At 31.9% G+C, this 11,226-nt stretch overlaps 1 protein-coding gene across 5 annotated transcripts in view; it reads right to left on the reverse strand.

The window, feature by feature from the left end:
- LOC122630191 (AF4/FMR2 family member lilli-like) overlaps positions 1-11,226 on the reverse strand; it is a 110,914-nt gene that overhangs the window by 66,109 nt on the left and 33,579 nt on the right. The window lies entirely within an intron of this gene.

The following is an 11,226-nucleotide window of genomic DNA, read 5'->3' on the forward strand; positions in this document are numbered from 1 at the left end:
ATATATATATATATATATATATATATATATATATATATATATATCTGTCCGTCCGTCTGTCTCTTGTGGGTGAGAAGTTATCGTGAAAGTTAGGAACGTAAAGACCAAGACTATTAAGTCAAAATAGATACTGTGCTGTCGAGCGACTAATTCCAATTAATTGTAGAGACTTCTGTTGTCTTGCCGTGACGTCGTAGTCTATCTAAACTAGTTACGATTTCGCTATGTTCTCGGTTTGAACTGTCAAAACGATTGAGAAAGTATAATAAATGTTTATCATTACATAGAATCTATCTAGATTTCATTAATGATTTAGATACTTTAGATAATCTTTTTTGTGTGCGATTAATTTTTTTATATGAATAATACGTTTGCTAAATTCATTTTATAGTATAGTGTAATATCGCCGGTTTTTTTTTCTCCTTTTTATTTGAAATAACGTGCTATGCGCATGTAAATCGTTATCTGCTTTTAGTGTGAAAATAACTTACAATCAGTGTTGTCAAGAAATCGATACTCTACCGTGTCATACAAACACGTTTATTTTCAAATTTTATCAATTTTATAGATATATATATATATATATATATATATATATATATATACATTGAATTTTAATCAAGTGTTAACACGAACAATAATAAATTTATTAATCTTTTAGAAGATATTATTTTTGTCCAGATTTGACTTCCGAATGAAGAGCAATAATAAAGCTAGCTAATGATATTATTCGAGCACGTTCAAATATTATAGAACGCTAGCAATAATACACGAGGACGAGAAAAGTGTAAACGGATGTGGCAATGTTGGTCAATCATTTCGCAACAAGTGTATAGTGACATACGATGAGAATGAACATTGAAATTTATCCATCTGTAAAAAATTATTAAAATAATATAGTTTTGATGTAACCTTAATAATATTTATACCTATTTAAATAACATGAAAAATTTTACATAGAAATGATATAAAGTAATAGCTTACATTTTTAATTGTTTTTTAATGATTTTTCAACGTTTGTTAGTTTAAAGAATTGTTTAAAAAGTTTGACGATAAAAAAAGAAAGAAAATCTTTTAACAACGATCGTAACTAGTAGTTTCGTTTAAGCGTTTTAAAAAGGCAAAGAGAGAGGTGAAAGGGCATCGGACTAATTTACATCAGGAGTGGGCAAATGCAAACTCGCGAGCTGACTTCTCTTTCTCCTTATTTATTCTGGTAAAATAGGTAGGGATAGAAATCCTCGCTATTTGTGGGAATTATCCGTATCTTTTGAACTGTATTTACTATTGTTTCTAATAAGGTGCACGGAATTGTGGCTAGCGAACTTAAATAATGGGGAAATGTTTAATGTTGAGAATCATATGGTTAACAAAAAAAGAGAATTTGATCAACCTTCGATCCATGTAACATTGTCATATTTATATTATTCTATAGTAACGTGGAAACATTCGTTTCAGAATCAGTGAAAACAGTTGTTTTCAATCAGACAGAATATTTGAATAGATATTCGATATATCGATTGTCGTGTACATAACAAATTACAGAATCATCGTCTATAGGAACGATTAATAGAGAAGATTATAGAATTTTCGATTATCGACTTTCCAAATTAATATAAAAATCTCAAACGTTTTCTATGTAGTTTCATTTCTTTTCGAAAATCGTTTCGAGAGAAAGTCGAATCGATAAGAAAATCCGTAGAAATGAGATGCATTTTTCGAATACGTGCCGTTCGTGAAAATAGAGCGACTGGAATCGTTTCGAGAAAGTCATGTGAATATCCTCGGAGGTAAAGTAAATTTGAGAAGGAAATCACCGTCTATCTCCGTCGTCCCTTTCCTACGTACATCTTTTCCCTTCTCCTTCCGGTAATAGTCACTAGGATTTCATTGAAATTCGTTCAGTGAGAATTTCAACGCATTTGGATCTTCAAGCAGTGGTATCAAAATCGCATTCAATGAAGTATCGTAAACTCGGTTTACGTGGGACCCTCTGCCCTTGTCATTGTACCTATAAAAAGTGTTCTTTCTTCTTTTTTTCTTCTATTCTCTCTCTCTCTCTCTCTCTCTCCCGTTTTTTTCTTTTTACTCCATCGTACTTTACTACTTTACTATAACGAATTGAACCTTTCAGAAACAAATTGTCTTTGTAGTTTTCTACTCTCTCCTGAAAATCCCAGGATAAAAGTCCATGGGACGAGCCTTACCCTCGGATTAATGGCCGCCCGGCAACCCAGTGGGATTTCACGAATCTTCTTTCCACGAGCATTGTGCGAGTTCTTTAGTGAAATGTTCGAAATTCACATGGTAATCCTTACGGGGAAATAATCGTCTCTGCGAAAGTAAATTTTCACCTTGCAAAATATCTGTTTTCCTTTTTTGTTCTCCCTTTTTCTTTCTTGTTTCTCCTTTTTCCACCTACACGATGGACCATTAAAATCTTTTATTTTAATCTTCAAACAAATGCGTATACTTTGTTATTACGTGAAGGTGACCTTAATCAGTCGAAAGCGTCTGCGAAAAATACGATTTATCGTTCAACTTGCATTAATGATTTATATTACGAAATAGTACGAAAAAAAGAAAAATGAAAAAGAAAGCTGCGTGACGTTTACATAGCGACATACGTATCTACATATATCTAGTCATGATCACCTCGAATATATACAAATTCGTGAACGTGTTAGTAAGTCGAATGTTCTTCTTTGTTTCAATAATATTTGGTAACGTGCTAGATCTCGACAATTCCTACATTGTCTTTCGAGAGAAGCCATCATTGTGGAAACACGATGTGGTTATAATTAATGAACCTGGAAAGCTTCGTTAGCGTCGATGAGCTTTATTAGTCGTTATTTGACAAGAACGCACGTAGCTCTGTCATTATGTCCTCTTGGCTATTGGCTACAGATCCATCGTCGATGAAACAATTGACCCATTTCATCTTTTATTTCCGACGCTTGATCTCATAAATAAAAGCAACATGCAGTCAGTCAATCAGTCAGTCGTTTCACCTCCGTCGTTGTAACTTCGATCAATGTCGATATTTCGAGAAAGAAAAAACGAAAAAAAAAAGAAAAAAGGGGGAATAAAAAGAGACAACAACAAAGAGAAGAGATTGCTCTAGTACTTCACTCTTCTCCCCCTTCTCTCTCCCTCTCCCTCTCTCTCTCTCTCTCTCTCTCTCTCTCTCTTGCAAAATTACTCAAGAAGAATATTTTTTCTCTCATGTGAAGCTACGTTTTTTTTAGAGTAGGTACAATATATATCGCGCATGTCTTTTTTTCTGCTTCCAAGAAAAAACTCGAATATCGTGGAGATATCCTCGAGGTGACCTCCAGGCAATTATAATTTATTTCCTTTCTCGCTAACTTCCTGGTTTCTACTAGGTTCCTGCTGTTTGTCCTACTGTAACATTCTCCTTAGCTTTCGTAATGTTTGGATGCATGCTTTGACCGTGTACCGGTTTTGTAACATCTTTGTATGTGTATATATATATATATATATATATATATATATATATATATGCATGGGTAAGTTTCCTACTCTTTCTCTCTCTCTCTCTCCCTTTCGACTTTCCGATAAGAGAGACTAAAAAATGAGGAGTCACGCTCTTTCCCTAGCATATTTAATAACTAATTAAAGCGTCTGTAATATGTCTCTCTCCCTCTCTCTCTTTCTGTCTTTCTAATTTCCTCATTCCATAACCCATACATGATGAACAAGCAAACACGTGACGTAAATATAAAAAATTCGACTATATCCACGACATTAGGTAGGAAAGCTAGTAAATCTAGATGCTTTTCCTTTGAAAGCGTGTAAGCAAAATAAGGTACGGGATTTTAAGTTTAATAGTTTCATTAAAAGCAACGTCGATAGCAGACTCTTGAAAATTAGCCTAATTCGCTGGCCCCGCGTAAAAACACGTTCGAAGCTCTTCTCTTCTCTTCTCTTCTCTTCTCTTCTCCTATCCTCTCTTCCTTTTCCTCTTCCTCTTCCTTTTCCTCTTCCTCATTCTCTCCTCTTGCTTCATGTTGCAAGAGAAACTTTCCGAAGCGTGTATAAGCCAACGTAGTTTATCGTTTCTCTACGAAATTTACCGCACCAGTGTACTGGCACTATAATAAAGATCGTATAATGGAGTTACTCCGCTTCTGTTACTCTAATAAAGACTGTACGACGAAGTTATGTATGTGTATGTGTATGTGAAAAGGGATAGAAAGGGGGGACCAATGGAAATAGATACAGGAAAGACGTAAGATTGAAGGTAAAGAAAATAAATGAAATTTGCGTTCGAGTCGATGTTTTCGATGATGACGAACCCAACTTCGATTCTATCTTCTTTATCAGTTTCTTCAAATTATCGATCTATTCTAAAAAAGATAATAGGCAGAAGCCCGTTTACGATAATACAATCTCGATTACTTTTCTTACTACGAAATTTAATGTAGAAAACAATGGAGATACAAATAAAGCATATATATTTTATGAGTTATTCGATTATATTAAGGAAATGAAAATGTTTTTACAAATACGCGTTTTTATTTTTGCGTCCTAGCAGTTTTTATCAAATAAAAGAAAAATACTATGTAATTATAAGCTCGTACATATTTGTGATAATCGTAATAGAATAATTGTAAGGAGTTACGATTCTTTATATGAAATAAAAAGTTTTCTAATATTGGAAAATTATAATTCATAGAATGTTCAATTCGCGAATTCGAAGAAAGAAAAAAAAATACCGACGTGATTTAAAAAGAAGATCAAGCGGAATACACGTTTGCAAACTTTTTTAATTTAGTTTCACTGTATATAGAATGATTCTACATATTTAATACATCTTGTACGACAAATGTATGTACAAAGAAATATTTGTATAAACTTATTGATCTATTTGGATTTATTATCAACAAGATCATCCTACGTAATGAATGTATCAATTACTACAATATTTTCGGCACCGATGCCTCAGAAAATTAGTATCGTACGATAATTAACGTTCGTTCGTTGAAAGTCGTATAAAGAGAGAAAGAAATAGAGAAAGAGAGGGGGAGAGAGAGAGAGAGAGAGAGAAAGAGAGACAAAGAGAGAGAGAGAAATAACCAAAGGCATACAATCAAAGCTACTGAAACATTTGGGCACTAATTGCAATTGAATAACTTTTTTTAAACCTAATTTAAATGAAAAATCTTGTTTAGATATAAAGAAATAACTATATTATGTGAAGTACATGAAGAATTGATAAAAAAAATCTATTTTTTATATATATATATATATATATATACCTACAAATATGTTCATATTTTACGCAAATGCACACGCACATGCATTATTTTTTTTCAAGTACACATACACATGTATTGTTATACTTCGCGAAAAAAAATCTGATTATAAATATGTAATCCACCTTGCACCGCTTATCTTCTTCCTCTAACATTTTTTTCTATCTTCAACCAAAGAAAAAAAAAAAGAATATGACTGTATGAATCATCAGACATTTTTTCAAAATCTCACTAACTAATCATCTATCGACATCACTTTTTTCATACGTCTATTTTTTTTTTTTTTTTAATTTTTCACAAACTTCATATAACAAATAAAAATTTTACTTAATTTGATTGTTCGACAAGTTTCTAAGATTTTACATTTAATAGATTTGAAATAAATTACCTCAATTACAAAAAAGTCTCAAAACATTTCTTTAACTTATTATATTATACATAGAACATACATATGTACGTAAATAGCGATAGAAACTTATAATTAAAACGAAAGAGAGTTTCCTAACACGAAACCAAGTTATGTTGACGATGATGAAGAAAAATTGATGAGAATGAATGCTTACAATTTGTCGTCTACGATAGCTAAATGGTTGTTGCTTAACCATTATGATTTCTCGCGATGGAACACGAAGAGTTCTTAATTGGGTAGTTAGTAATTAATCTGGAGTTGGCAGAACTGTTAACAGTTGTGTCTACCCTTCGTTCCCTTTTCCTATTTCTCTCATTCTCTCTCTCTCTCTCTCTCTCTCCTCTGTCTCTCTCTCTTTTCCTAGTCTTTGTCCGTGATATCCATTGTTGCGGCTCGTAGAGTTAACCTCTGTCTCTCTGTCTCTCTCTCTCTCTCTCTCTCTCTCTGTGTCTCTCTTTCTCTCTTTCTCTCTGTTGCTCTCTTTCTCTCTCTCTCTCTCTCTCTCTCTCTCTTTTTCTCTCTCTCTCTCTCTCTTGTACCTCGTTGTTACACGTAGAACATATAGCTACATAAATCGTACAGCTACGAGTATATTTTCTACCTCTCGCAATACGTTTGATCGAACTCGAGAATTGTATGTAACTGTTCATAAAGCTTTCTCTCTGTCTCTATTCCTCTCTCCTCTCTCTCTCTCTCTCTTTCTCTTTCTCTATCTCTTTATCTTTTTCTCTTCATCTTTCTATCTCTCTATCTCAATCTTTATGTTTTGATACAGAATAACAAAATGGAATAAATCGGACTAGCACTTTATCTCAATGCTGCTAAATTTGATGTTTCTTTTCAAACGAAAAATAGATATGCGTCTTATCCCTTCTTTCTTTCTATCTACAAAGCATAAGTATGCTTTCTTAAGAACATCACATTTTATTTTCTAGTCGATGAATCGTGATACGTATGTCATACTACCATGGAAACGGCTAGAATATGATCTAGCTTTGGAGAAAAATCTACTTTATCATACATATGCATACATAAACAATATATACTGCATACACATATTATTACTGCATGAAGGTCGATAGAACATTTTAAACATTTAATAAAATAAAATTTGTTTTCAAAACCGAATGTATTCCCTAGTTGATTGTTAGAAACGTATTTTCTCGGAATGCTTTATAAACCTAAAATTTTCAAAAATAGTAGCATTGTAAAGAGAATTGAAAGATCTTTCAAATGATATGTAACTAAAGATGTTAGGCCCGCTTAAGTGAATTTATGATAAAGACTTATTTTCCTCGAAAAGAAAATTAACATGTTCTGGGATTTTTCGAAAAAATCATTAGATTTTAATAATAATCTTAGCGTATACTTTCGGACACACACACACATATATATAAACTATTATATACTTCTTTTTTTCTGTCTTTTTTTTAGGCTTTAAAATGACTGGCTTTTTGAATATTTATAACTCTTCCACTTGGAAGGGATTCAAACGTGTGCATGGAAAAAGCGTTAAGCTTCGTCTACGTAGAAAAGAAAAGGTAGAATATTTTCTAAAAGCTTTCTCAAGCGTGTCCGTTGGACACACGAAAAAATGATACTAATTAAAATCTCTAGAACAATAGATTTAACCGACCGAGTATGTATATCTTGAATGGTTCTCTATGAAACCGATTAAAAATTTCTACGAAAGCGTTCGTTCTCACATTCTCGTTAATAAAAAATAGTCAGTTCCATTCTGTTCTCGAATCTTTTAACGATAGTCGATAGTTTCTCTCGCTATTTCGATGAAATAAACTCGCGAGAAATATCGCCATTGGAAAGGATAAAAGAGATATTTGAAAATGAAGGTATCCGTTTTATATATAAAATTTTATGAGAGTTTCACATTGAATTTTAAATAATACTATGTCGATTTGGAAAGAGAAAGAGAGAGAGAGAGAGAGAGAGAGAGAGAGAGAGAGATGAAAGAAGAAAAAAGGACGTTTTACGATGGTACATGCTCGTGCTGCCGTAATTTATTCAAAATGTTAAGGGTTAATCATCTAATCCTAACTCGGTACAAGCTTGTCTAAACTTTTCGATTGGTGTACTAGCTGTTGGTAGACTGCTAGGTAGGTCAGGGACATGACTAGTTCAATATTCGCTGGTTCATCCTTTCTCTTTTATACCACCCTCTCTTTTTTTATTTCTCTTTCTCTATTCTTTCTTTCTTTCTCTTTATATATATATATATATATATATATATATATATATATATACAGATCTATGTATATCTTATCTTTCTGTTTGTTCGGTCAAAGCTTCAAAATTCAAGCAATTTCCATTGAAAATTACTTACTCGCGATATGTATTTCGTTCAAGTATACAAATTGTAACAAAAGATACGGTATATTATCAACTCAAAAAAAAGACTCTACGATTTAATGACGAACGAATGAAACATTGTATTAGAGTAGTAGCGGTTTCAAATATAACTCCCAATATTAGAAAATTTATTAATGAAAAACGGAGCCAAATATCTCATTAATTAGAAATAAACAGTTGTTTGATTTCTTTTGATTAAAAGACAAAAACATACGTGCTTGTATATACATAAAAAGTCTTACTAATAAGAATTAAATTAAATTAAAAAAAAAGAAGGCAAATATTTCAATGCTAATCGATATCGAAAATAACAAATATCATGTCACAAAAAAAATCTTTTTATTAATATATTAAGTATTTAATGTTACGTTACTGCGGGCCTCGATTTTCAAATTGAGCCCACCGTAGAACAATGCTTGGTTCTCATCGCTGTTTCTACTGTTTCAGTGTCAGGAATCTTTGAAAAAATTTTGTTGAAAAATGAGAGGAGGTACAATAATGCCTATTTCAATTCATGTCGAAAAATGTCATAGCGTTGTTTTTCTCTTTTCTTTCTTTTTTTTTTTTTTTTCTTTCTTTTATAACACATGTCAAATGCACCATCAATTGCGCAACGTAGTCCGACAGTCTGACACTTTTCGACATGAATGCGAAAACGCTATCGCGTTACGTGACATTCGAAGGTTTAATTAAGTTAAATTAAAAAGAAAAATAAGCAGTCCGCTGACAAGAACGTTTAAAAAGATTGGATTATTATACTTTATTAAAATGAAAACAAAAACAAAATAAAGAAATGGAGAAGAAAAAAGAAGAGAAAAACGCGTCGGTTTCTAATTTTTCCTAACATAAATGTATTTTATTAATTTTCTATGATCGCGATTTCATCGGACGAAACAGCTACTTGAATGGGCCGACTCTAATCGTTACTCTCGTAACTCGAGCTGAAGCTCGCGTGTTCTCTCGCAAGCGTATGACTCGGCAAAGTGCATCCAGGGCACGTCGTAATGCCTAAGTTGAAGGCAAACAACGAAAAGCAAGATGGTAACGGCACAAATGGAACGATAATAACAGCAATACGATACAGCCATAAACGGTGAACATAAAAGAACGTAAAACATTTATTGTAATTTATATGTATTAATATTACGTATACGATGATAAGACGGGTGATAAAACGATGATCAATTTTAATACGTTCCTTGTCTTTCTAAATTAATCCATTCGAATTGTATTTATCTCCGACGAAACTAAAAAAAAAAAAAAAATTAACTTATTACGTTGATACATTTCATATATCTATTTAATATATACATATATTCAAATTTTTATTTAACAAATATGTTCGATTAAATAATATTCTATAATCATATCTGTACTTCACTGTTATTCACGTTATATTCATTTAATGTATATACAAGGAATATATACGTATTGTATTAATACATCTACGTTTTTATCATTCTACTTTTTCTCGCGACGAAATATATAATCTCTTATAATTTTAGAATAAATTTACAACTCGATACTAATTCACTCGATATCCGTTAGTTATTGTCTAACCATCTGTTCGATTAAATTTAAAATCGTACTAATATGGGTCAAGCTGTATACATACATAAGAAATATATCGTCGTCTCATAGTTTATACGATTCGCTTAGGTGTATTTCGAGAGAAATAATACTAGAAGGAGGAAGAAAACGATAGAGCTCGTTTCTCCATTTCCCAAGGATACTTCTGAAAGTCAGCGAACCGTCCTTTTCCTTCGAAAGCTTCTGAATTATACACTAAAGATACTCGTCGTCGTACGAACGACAATAACAAAAACGATGACGTAGACGAAGCAAACTGTTAGCATAGGATCTTGACAGAAAGCTATAAAATCTACATCAAGTGTGACAAAAGATATATCGCGGATTGAAATAAATTTTCACGTTTTGTTTTGCACATGAGACTCTTTTAAACTGGGTTATATCGTTTCCCTATCCTTTGAAATTAAACGATATTTACGAATTTCTTTCTATTTCAAGTTAACATTTCGTTTAGTATGCTCGTAACAACTCATTCTCTCTTTTCTACAATTATAAATCTTTCAGCTGCAATGAAACTCGATGAAAATAATTAAACAAATCGTATAACACAGAAATATTCTTAATTTAATTTTAATACTATACATATATATATATATATATATATATATATATATATATATCAGTATGCTATAAATCAATAAACAAATTAAAAATACCATAATTTCATAACAAACATATCTTCTCAAAATATATATTTGCGTATATACAATTAATTAATTAAAGAGGATTGGGATATAGTAATTTCTCTTTGACAAATAGGTATTGAAAATTAATAAAAGAGCGTAAAACAATGTGAACGATTTGGAACACTTTGACGATAAGGAAAAGTATTCGGGAAAAAAAGAGAGTATGAGAGAAAGAGAGAGAAAGAGAGAGAAATAGAAATAAAAAGAAAGAGAGATAGAGAGAGAGAGAGAGAGAGAGAGAGAGAGAGAGAAGAAGGGAGAATGGGAGATAAAAACAGATAGAAAGAGATTGAAGCTTTTTCTTTCGCAAGGGTGACTTTAAAGTGAGCAGAAAAACTGTGTGACCTGTCGAAACGATCGTCCGCTTTCATTTACATGACCGCTACGAGATTTATTATTCATTAAAACGCCTTGAACTTCTTGGACATCCATTAAGGAATCTCGTTATAAACTGTTCGATTAATCACCATGCTTTTTGTATATGAAATGAGCACGGCACGTGGGATATTAAATGCTAAAAAATTATTATTCGTATGGTATTCTCTTTCTATTTCTTTGTCTCTCTCGGCAAGAAAAAGAAAAAAAGAAAAATTACATTTTCCTTGCAACATTTTCAACTTTATAATATTATCGTTGGAACGAGAATAACGTGCACGTCCTTGGTAGATCACAAAAAAAAAGAAACAACAACAGAATGAAACACTGAATCACGAGTATCAAAAGAATACAACATTGCCATAATTATAATAATAGTAATAATAATCATAACAATAATTAATAAATTAATATTACAAAATTGTACAGTAACATTTTAAAAAGGAATTGGAAAACGTTGAATCGCTCGATAGAATTCGCGAATAGAATATTCGAACGGATAAAAATTAATACTGATATA

Source organism: Vespula pensylvanica, chromosome 6, assembly GCF_014466175.1.
Source record: "Vespula pensylvanica isolate Volc-1 chromosome 6, ASM1446617v1, whole genome shotgun sequence".
NCBI lineage: Eukaryota > Metazoa > Arthropoda > Insecta > Hymenoptera > Vespidae > Vespula > Vespula pensylvanica.